We start from the raw sequence: 11,404 nt of genomic DNA on the forward strand, positions 1-11,404 counted from the left end.
TTTGACATTCAGAACACAAGCAAACTAAATCTACCTATCCTGTGTGTGGGGGGGGATACCATGAATCAACAGCTACAAATGCAGTTATAGATCTGTTGGCAACTCAAAAATTATAAGCATCATTGCCACTGAGACTGTGATTTTCCAAAATGATGGTCCACTCTTGTTAAAATTGCAAACACAAAGTATAATCTTTTTTGTCTTGCCCAAGAGTTGCACTTCTGAAAAGTTTCTATTTTATAAGTTTTTAATTCCAGTTAGTTAACATACAGTGTTACATTAGTTTCAGGCGTACAATATAGTGATTCAACACTTCCATACATCACCTTGTGCTCATCACAACAGGTGTGCTCCTTAATCCCCATCGCCTATTTCCCCCATCCTCCCCAACCACCCCCCCACCTCTGGTAACCATCAGTTTGTTCTCTATAATTAAGAGTCTGTTCCTTGGTTTGTCTCTTTTTTTCCCTTTGCTTGTTTTGTTTCTTTATTCCACATATGAGTGAAATCTTATGGTGTTTGTCTTTCTCAGACTGATTTATTTCACTTAACATTATGCTCTCTAGCTCCATCGTGTCATTGCAGATGGCAAGATTTCATTCTTTTCGTGGCTGAATAATATATATATATATACACACACACACACCACATCCTCTTTATCCACTCATCTATCGATGGACACTTAGGTTGCTTCCATATCTTGGCTATTGTAAATAATGCTGCAGTAAACACACGGGTGTATGTATCCCTTTGAATTAGTGTTTTTGTATTCTTAAGTAAATACCCAGTAGTGCGATTGCTGGATCATAGGGTAGCTCTATTTTTAACTTTTTGAGGAACCTCCATACTGTTTTCCACAGTGGCTGCACCAATTTGCATTCCCCCCAACGGTACAAGAGTGTTCCTTTTTCTCCACATCCTCGCCAACACCTGTTGCTGATTTTAGCCATTCTGACAGGCGTGAGGTGATATCTCATTGTAGTTTTGATTTGCATTTCCCTGATGGTAAACGATGATGAACATCTTTTCATGTGTCTGTTGGCCATCTGTATGTCTTCTTTGGAGAAATGTCCATTTGTGTCTTCTATCTTTTAATTGGATTATTTGGTTTTGGGGTGTTGAGTTTTATAAGTTCTTAATTTTTTAGTATCCAGAATATATAAAGTTTGTATTTTAAAACTGAAAAAAAATTCCATTTGTATGTAAAACAGTTTTAGGTTCCAGGCTCAGAAAATTATAAACAGGTATTTGTTTTGTTTTGTTTTTACTGACATGATTTTCGTAGAGGATATTCAAAATTTGGGAAGAGGCAAGAAAGGTTCTTGTCGCATGGGTCTGTCCCACACGCTGTAGGACTTGCCCTCTAAATGGAAGTGCTTCACCCCCAAATCATTAAGACAACCAAAATTAATCCCCCCACACTTCCAAAATGTCCAGGAAAGGACCAGTCTAATAACTGGTCTAAGAACCAGTCTAATAATCTCTGCTTGACTAGTTTCAGTGATAAGAAACTTACTAACTCCACAGGGCCTGGAGTCAGCACCTCATTGATTCATCTTTCAAGAAGTCATGCTTGCTCCTTATACCCCTGGGTGGGTTGGTAAAACTCTTCTTCCATTTGGTCAAATATTTCAAAAACCTTGACCCAGTACTTCTACTTCTAAGAAGGAGCCTCTTCTAAGAATTCCACTTCTAAGAATATATGTAAGTAAACAATCCCAATAGCCATTAAAAGCCCTGTGCACAGAAAGCACTATATGTAATGATAGAACTAATAGCCATATCCCTACTGTTGGTATTTCAAGTAAATTACCCTACAACCTCTCTCTGGACTAGGGAGTAGTGGTCAGAAATAACATACTGCCAGCGGTTGGGGGGCATGGATGCTTCCAGGTTTTCTTCTTTTTTGCTTTTCTCATTTCTATCATGATTTTTATCCTCACAGTAATTGGAAGAAAATAAACTCCACGGAAAGAAACAACAAAAACTCATGACGCCATGGTTAGAATCCTTTCCTGTGGAGATGAAGCAGCTGAGAAGTGGCATAGGAAAGTGGACCGCTTGGGCCACCGGGGATCCCCCATCTCTTGCCACCATCTGAGTCTTAATCAGCATATGGGTCCCCAGGACCACTCCAGGGGCTCCCGGGAACAGGATCTGGGGACACACAGAACACCCAGCCTGTGGTCTGCAGAGTCACCATGCAGGTGTCCCAAAGAAGCTATCCTCTAGATCTTCCCTTTGTGACTCATGCTCCCGGCTGTGTTGCAGGGAGAGAGGCCTGGGAGGCCCTGCCTAGATGGGGTTGGGCTGAGATAGAATCTATTTCACTCTCTCGCCCCTTCTTGTAGCGAGTGCGGGGGGCGGGGGAAGCAGGCGATAAAACAACATACGGAATAGTCCAGTGTGATAAAAATGCGCACGCTTCTGCGCATGCAAGTGACAGATGGCGGGAGAAGGGAGTGTGCATGCAAAGGCAGCCCGAAAAGGCACACACCCCAATGCCGCCAATGGTCATACGCAGGAAGAAAGACTGAGTGGTTATGAGTGCAGAGAGGTCTGGGCTCAAGTCCCAGCTCTCTCTAAGTTAACACTGGAGAAATCACCTACCCTGTGACTCAGTTTCTCAGTCTGGAAGGTGAGAATAATAGTAGCAGCACCTACTTCATAAGGGTGAATTGAAACATTGCCTCTGGGGCACCTGGCAGAGTGCTTGACACCCAGCAAATGTTGGCTCACGTTCCTTTTACTACTAGGGGATGGAACAATACATTGGCTGGGTCAAAAGCCACATAAGCACCCAAGCTACAAAATGAGCCCAGTGGTCCCACTGGCCCTGCCAGGATGGCTGAGCACAAGCTAAACTGAAGTCCCTGCAGTGACCTTGGACAGTGGCAGACAGACTGTCCCCTTCAACCTGGAGGCGACCACACTGAGAAGTCTGTACAGAAAGGCCCTGCAGGCGAGATACAACCCAGGTTCAGCCCACGGTCGTGCCAAAGACCCAGAGATCACGGGCACGGCATTTTGGTGAAACAAAGTGAAATATGAGGAATCAGAAAGATGGTAATTTGGGAAGCTATAAGACAACATAAAAGAGAAGGACAACAATCAGCCAAGAAAGAAACACCAGAAAAGGCAGGGGACCGAAAATCAAACGAAGCAGGGCTTTATCAGATGTACTTGAGCTGAAATTTAACTATAAAATATGCCTACTCATCCTTCACAGAACTGCTCTCTTCTGGACCAGTGACCACAAACACACCAGACCCCGCACAGCAGCCGTCCTGCTCGCTGGAGTATACTTGGGGCAAGATTAAATACGTCCACATAAGGAGCAAGGGGAAAACCGTTATCAAACTACATCAAAAAAAAAAAAAAAAGGACATAGAACTATGTTATGGAATATTAATGTATTTCCCTGGCATTCTCCACTCTCTTACTTCTGACAAACATATCCGTTGTATCCTATTTCAGGGATTTTGAATTTTTAGGGTATTTGATTTAATAAATACTGCATGTCTATTTTCTTTAAGCTATTGTCTTTACAGTTTTTTTAGCCTCCAGGTTTCATAAGCTCTTGTTTAAATGATTACCTGAATATCTCTAAAACCCCAAGCTTCCGTAGGTCAAAAATTATTGTATTTGCTTGTAGTAAGTTAATTTTGGATTGCAGTTCTTAGGTTTGGGAGATCCAGCTACCCAAGGGCCTCCGCCCCCCCCGCCCCCCCCCCCCACAGAACTTTTATCCTTAATGTCAGCATTCCAAGTTATTGATTGCTGTGAATCCTAATTCCTCAGTCTGAGTTTGCTCCCTTGGTACCGGCCATGAGGATAATTTCCTCTATGAACCACTCCAGTCTTTCCTTTTTCATCAGACGGTGACTAGAAGTCTCCTGGGAGTCTGGGAAAACGTTCCTCCCAGTGACAATTTGTACTCCTTCAATAATTATCTACTTAAGTACAGATTCTAGCCTGTACTCAGATGCATCTTCCCTGGTTATCCCCTGTCCATTCCCTGACTGCTACAGTCCCCTGGTTTTAGTGTCACAAGCTTACTGGAAGAGACATCATGTTCACCGTGGAGCCATTTGTCAGACCGAAATGCTGTTTCATTCCATGTATAATCCGTAATCTCGAACAAACTGGAAAACCTACAACAGTAATGAATTGTGAATATGTCGCCATGTTAAAATTACTTAAAACTTACAGCTCGAGTAAAAAAATAACTTCACAAATGACAAAGGATGGCTCAAGCCATATGCAGGTGCTTAGTTCAGGTGAACGGATTGGCAATTGGCAATCAATATGGCCTAGTGGTGATTGTGGGCTGATGCTTAAAGGTTTAAGGACTAGATAGGAGCTGAGGTTTCCCCACAAATTTTTACCTTTTCTGAATGTGCCTTTTGGGGACTAGAATATTATTTGTTAAAAAAAAAAAAGAAAGAAAACATTGCTTAAGATTTATTTGAGAGAGCCAGTGCATGCGTGTGGGGTGGGGGCTGGGGGGAGAGGGTGAAGGAGAGAATCTCCAGCAGACTCCCCACCGAGCGTGGAGGCCCACAAGGGGCTCAACCCCACAACCCTGAGATCATGACCTAAGCCAAAATCAAGAGTCGGATGTTTAACCTACTGATCCACCCAGGCAGCCCTGTCAAGCAATGTTTTCTATTTTTTTTTTTAAGATTTTATTTTATTTATTTGACAGAGAGACAGAGAGCACGCACACAAGCAGGGGGAGCAGCAGGCAGAGGGAGAAGCAGGCTCCCCGCTGAGCAGGGAGCCCGATGCCGGACTCGATCCCAGGACCCTGGGACCATGACCTGAGCCAAAGGCAGACGCTTAACCAACTGAGCCACCCAGGCGCCCCTTAAGCAATGTTTTCTTAAACACACACACACACACACACTCGCACACACATTTCTACTGTGGTTCAGAAATGTTGTGCATGACAAACAGAAATTTGTTTTTAATGCGGAAGTGAAAGGAGGCTAATGCTTGAGCAAGTTAACATTTGTGTTAACACAAGAAGGTGCAGGATACAAAGTATATATATAAATCTGGAGATGTACTGCCAACCTTTAAAAATGAAATTTAAAAAGCTTTTTTTAATCAAGCATTAAATCAGCCCAGTTTTGGTAAGAATTAATCTATACCTATGTACATAAAAATCTGGAAGAAACTATTCCCAATATTAATACCAGATAAGTCTGGTTTATAGGACTGTGGAGGACATTGTCTTCTTTTTTTATACCTTTCTGTAATATAGCAATCACACATTACATATTGCTTTTAATAATCAGAGGGAAAAATCAGAATTCATATTTTTATGTTTCAAAAATGACAAAAGAGGAAAAACATCTAATAAAATCAAAGTGGGTCAGGGTTGCTCACAGGCCAGGGAGCTGGAACACACCAGAAGGACTAGTTGGGAAGTGGCCCAGGCTAAGTCAGACAACTGTGGCTCCCCAAACAATCCCTGATGAAAAGAAAGTCACCCAGGCACACGAGCCACTTGAGGTCAGACGGTTCCAGAAAAACCAGCCATGAACACCAGGGGCTGCCGGTCCTAAGAGGAGGGCTCTAGACACAAAGGTCACTTGGCCCCAGTCCTTGGAGAAGCTTCCAGCCTCAATGAGCCAAAGAAAAGCATGTGACATCAACAAAGAACCACAACTGGTTCAACAAACCAGTCGTAAAATTTTCAACATCTCTAGAAATGAAAGGAATACACAATAAGGCAATAAGTCATCACTCTTCACCTAACAAAAGAGTGAAGAATTTTTAGATGCTGGTGAGGGTGCAGTGAGACCAGCACTCACTCACTGCTATAGGGTATCTCTGCGAACATGCTTCTGGAAAGCAATGTGGTGGCGTGGACCGGTTGGGTTTTTTTGTTTGTTTGTTGTTGTTGTTGTTTTCCCTCTAAGTTGCCTTTAATTGGCTCTTAAAGTCATTTTCCTGAGACGCTTTTTTTTTTTGGAGGGGGGGGGCCAGTTGTTTTAAGATATCCATACCCTTTCAGTAATTCCATTTCTAGAAATCTACCTGAAGACGAGCAAACATAAAATGCTTCGTTATCAAAGATACTCGCTGCAGTGTGCTTTGTCATTTTTTTTAAAAAAGGAAATAACCTGAATGCTGCCCAACCATAGTTAGAACGGTTAGGTTTTGTTGTTGTTGTTTTTAGAATGGTTAGTTTTGATATGACCTCTCAGTGAGGCATTATGTGGTCATTAAAAACAATGTTTATGGAGTGTTTATAATAACACACGGGGAAATGTTTATGTTACCATTTTAAGTGATATAGTAGGATATAAAACTGTATATAGAATATGATTTTAACTACATAAAAATTCACATAAAAACTGCAGGGAAATGCTCTAAAATGTTTTACAGTTCCCTGTGGGTTGGTCAGGCTATGAGTGGGGATTTTTTTTTTATTCTTTTAAAAAATAATTTTGAAAGGATTTACAGGAAAGTTGTAAGAAAAATACAAAGAACATCCTCCTCTTACCCAAGTTCCCCAACTGTTAACGTTCTTCCACACCCGCTTCATTGCACGCTTGTGTGCACACTCTAGCTCTCTCCACACACATCCTAGAAAATCGTTACTCTTCTTCTGAACCATGGGAGAGCAAGCTGCAGATAGGATATCCCACTACCCCCAAATACTCCAGGGTAAATTTCCTAAAAATGAGGACACTCTAACATAACTACCACATAACCTCACAAATCAGGAAGTCAACAGTGACACACATTGCCATCATCCACACCCCATTCAAATTTCACCAACTGTCCCAACAATGTCCTTTTCCTTTCTGGTCCAGGATCCGATCTAGGAACACACCTGGCATTTAGCTCTGGCTCTCCAGGTCCTTCACACTGCAACATTTTCTCCCATTTCAAGTATTTCCTCAACAGCTATGCAACTTTTAAGAGTACAAGCTTTTCATTTCATAGGGCGACCCTCACCCTGAGGCTTACTCTTTCCTCAAGCCATGCCTTCTTGGCAGGAAGAGCACAGAAACGAGACTGCCTTTATACCAGGAGGCCTGCGATGACCACACGCCCAGCGCTGGTAAGTTTCATTTTGATCACCTGCTCAAATTGGTATCTGCCCTGTTTTTCTCCCAGAAAATCACCATTTTTGCCTTTGTAACTGATAAATATTTTCTAGGGACACATTCTAGTATTACACCCATATCCTGTTCCTCAAATATTCACCTGCCAGTCTTAGCATTGTTGACAACTCCAGCCTGAATCAGCCACCCCTAGGTGGTTGCTTAATGTTTACTTTTCTTGTAAACATTAGAAGGAATGTTCTACATGTATTCATTGGTGATCTCTTGCAAGAAAGAGCTTTCCTTTCTTTATTGATTTATTTATATATCAGTACAGTCTCGTGGATTCCTGCTTTATTCAATGACTATTCCATACTATCACTATTTATATTGATACACAAATTACCCAGATTTGATCAATAAGAGCCTCTTCTTTCTGATCCTTCTTATATGTCCTACTCATTCTTTGAGCACTTCCTTACTCTCTGGCACAAGACATTTCAGATTCGTCTTGTCCCTTCTCTGCTACATCTCTGGAATCATCACTTCTCCAAAAAGCCCTGGTTCACTTTAGCAGAGAACAGTGTTTGGAAGCCAAGACCTGGGAACTTGGGGTGTTCATCACTGCTATGAACGTCACTGCTTCTAGGCCCTCTAGAAACCAAGAGATGCAGGTACATATGTAAGTAGATGTACAAACCCCTATAACTATATATATATATATATATATATATATATATATATATATATACATATATATATATCTCTACATTAAACTCATGGGTTTTTGGTTTTGGGTTTTTTTAAGATTTTATTTATTTATTTGAGAGACAGAGTGACAGGGAGAGAGAGAGACAGATAGAATGAATGGGGAGGGAAGGAGAGGGAGAAGCAGACTCTCCTGCTGAGCAGGGAGCCTGACGTGGGACTTGATCCCAGGAGCCTGGGATCATGACCTGAGCCAAAGGCAGATGCTCAACCGACTGAGCCACCCAGGCGCCCCAAAACTCATGGTTTTAATGTGTATAAATGCACATACATCAATGAGGTCATACCTATTCAGCACTCATGGATCTTTCTAGCCTTCCCCCTCCTCATGTTCACAAATCACCTAACAGTAAGAAACTTGGTTCCCATTAGCCTCAGTGAATTCTATCTGCTCAACATAACCAGTCTCCCAGCCATACCAGCCACCATTTCTGCCCACTGTCCCCCCACATGCCCCCCTCCTCAGCTGCCAGGCACACCAATGCCTCCGTGAAGCCCCCCAATGCCTCACTTCTTGAAACACCAGACATGACAATAACTTTGCAAAATATTGTCTTCATACAGGTCTCCTTCCTACATTTTTCCTTTCAATTTTTTAATGTGAAATAGGTTTAAGATATAAGCCCTGCTCTCCTGAGGTCTCTCATGGTTAATGCACATACCCCCAGAAAGCATAGAGATGTTATCAGTGTACGGTGTCGGAACGACCCCTCCCCTCAGACCTCCTTGTCTCCCCCATGCTCTCTTGGCACCCACCCCCACCCCAGGCTGCACTTTCCAGGGGTGTAGCCTTTCTCAGGGGCCCCCCTGCCTCCTTAGAGGCCAGCTAGCCCCCTCCCAGGGACCCTGAGGCCTTTCACAGCTCCTCTCCCATGGGGCTTTCTCAGCCACAGGAGTACCTTCCATCTGAAGGGGGAGCCCCACCACCCTCTCCTCTTCCTCCTCCTCCTCAGAGAGTCAGCACTGAAAGAAACAAATTAGGTTAAACCCAGTGAGAGACAGTGTGGGCACAAGCCTAAAAGACACACAAGTCTGCTTTGACAAAAAGGGCTTTTTTCCTGAAAAAGCTTGAATGTCAGGGCACCTGGGTGGCTCAGTCGGCGAAGCATCCGACTCTTGATTTCTGCTCAGGTCATGAGACTCAGCTCCGCATTGGGCTCTGCGCCGGATGTGGAGCCTGCTTAAGATTCTCTCTCCCCATCTCCCTCTGCACATGCCCCCACTTAAAAAAAAAAAAAAAAAAGCTTGGATGTCAAGGTGCTTAGAGAGGAGCAGAAAAGCCACAGAAAGATGGTAGCAGCAAAAAGCAAGATGGCATCAGAACCTAAGGGTGGGGGATGTCTGGGAGGCGGGGGGCAGGTTGGGATGCCCTACACAGAAGTAGACAGATGGATCCTTCATCCGCCCCACAAGCCACCCTGGACAGCCGAGACCACCTTCCAGACAAGAGCAGGACCAGAGGCATCCTTCAGTCCTCCAGACGCACTGAGCTCCAGTCAGCTGTTCCTGGCTGGGCCTTCTGCAGCAGGGTTGGGGCCCACACACAGAGTGAGACCCTCCTCGGGCCAGGAGGTTCTGCTGGCAGATTTAGCCCTGACTCCAAGCTGTCTCCCAGCCACGCTTACCCAGGAAGGGAAGCTGGGAGCAAGCAGAGAAGGTCACTTAATTCCCCTCCTATCCTGGGGCCTGACCGACGAGGCCAAGCAGAGCACAGGATAGCGAGGTCGTTAGCAGCACCAGGGAGAACAGCCACAGCCAGCAAGGAACTCAGACAGCTTACAGCTGTGACAGACTCTCCCAGGACCTCCGTGTGCAGGCTTCGAGAGGTTACGTGATTCACACACACCCTCAGCCTGGACACCGGCCAGCCACTGGCTGACCTGCCACCTCTGCTTTTCATGAAGTGTCTGTGATAGTTAGAGGGAATTCCTCCTGCCAAATGCCATCAAACTGAGACGTTGGCTTTTTCCTGCTGTCAGAGTCAAACAGAAACGTCAGCTCTCCCTGGGTCTCCAGCCTGTTGGCTCTCCTGGCTACCCAGCTTTCCAGCTCAGACTGGAACTGTACCATCAGCTCTCCTGAGCCTCTACCTAGCACCTTGCCCCGCAGGTCCTGGGACTTGCCAGCCTGCCAATTCCTTACAATAAATCTCTTTATACATGTACACACACACACACACACACACACACACACACACACCATGGGTTCTGTTTCTCTAGAGCTCCCTAAAACAGTGGCCCAGAGAGACACAGTGACCTGGCCTAGGTTCTCAGCACTGCCAGGTAAGGCCACAGGTACCCAGACTCCAAGCATAGCCTCCTCCTCCTCAGTCCCAGTTCACAAGAACTGGGACCCTCACTTACGGAATAGCAGCCCAGAGTGGCTTCAGCCAAGGTGAGGCCTGCCCACATGGGACAGGCGACCACTCAGGACGCCAGGCTAGTCGGCAGTGGGCAGGAAGGAGCAGGGTGTTTGCAGAGTCACGGAGTCCTGGGTTCAAAATCCAGATCCTCTGCAAACTCCCTGCTTGCCTTGGCCGTTTGCTGAACCTCTCCAAGCCCCAGAGAGCACCTCTGTAAAGCAGGGATGATACACGGCAAAGCAGTTGGAGGATTCAACAAGCACAGGGCCTGGCTCACTAACAAAGCTCAAGAAGTATTTGTTCTCTCCCCTACTCTTTTAACTTTCTCTCCTCCTGTGGAAACCTGGTGCCAGGGAAGGTGGGCGTCACTCACCCATGGATCTCTGGGATCATCCGCCCCACTTCTTGCCTTCTCCAAAGCACTAAGAGGACTAGTGGGCTTGTCTTGTTCATCCCTCAGCGCCCACGGGCCTACAGCCTAACCTGGCCCACCTCAGCAGGAACCGAGGCTGCCACCCATCCCACCAACCCTCAAATCACTCCCACTCTTCGCATTTTACCAAAATTGAAGTGTTTGAGGGCCACAGACTCAACAAAGAACATAAGAGGCACTTGAGCGATAAGTTTGTCCAAGGCTCACAGAAGGATGGAATCAGTCTGGCCTCAGCTAGTGGGAGAACCTGATACTGGAGCCACGAGTCCAGGATCCGAGTCTGGAAGGAAGCCAGAACCTGGACTCACTCAAACTAGCTTTTAAGGAGACTTGGGGTAAACCAGGGATTCTGGGTGCATTGCCAGGAGCCATAGCAGTACCTGGGCTCTTGCTGGAAATGCAAATTCTCAGACTCCACCCCACTCTACTTAGTCTAAAAGTGTGGCATGAGGCCCAGTGTAGTTTAACAAGCTCACCAGATGATTGGGAACCACTGCCCAAAGCCAATGGCTCTAACACTGGTGTCCATTAAAATCACCCGAAGAGGCTTTGCAACTAACATGTCAGGGCCCCTCTCTCAACATGCTAATTTCATTGGCCTGTGCTCGCCCAGACAGTGAGAGCTTTGAAAGCATCCCAGGTGATTCTCATGGGCAGCCAGGCTGAGAACCATGCCCCCCCCGGGTTAACCCCACTCACCTGAATTTCTCACTCTCCACGCTCTCACATAACTAAGCTGGAAGGACACAGAAGGGCGCCTGGGATGGAGTTTGTGCC

The sequence above is a fragment of the Leptonychotes weddellii genome, chromosome 15 (genome assembly GCF_054177405.1).
Source record: "Leptonychotes weddellii isolate Sample4059 chromosome 15, ASM5417740v2, whole genome shotgun sequence".
NCBI lineage: Eukaryota > Metazoa > Chordata > Mammalia > Carnivora > Phocidae > Leptonychotes > Leptonychotes weddellii.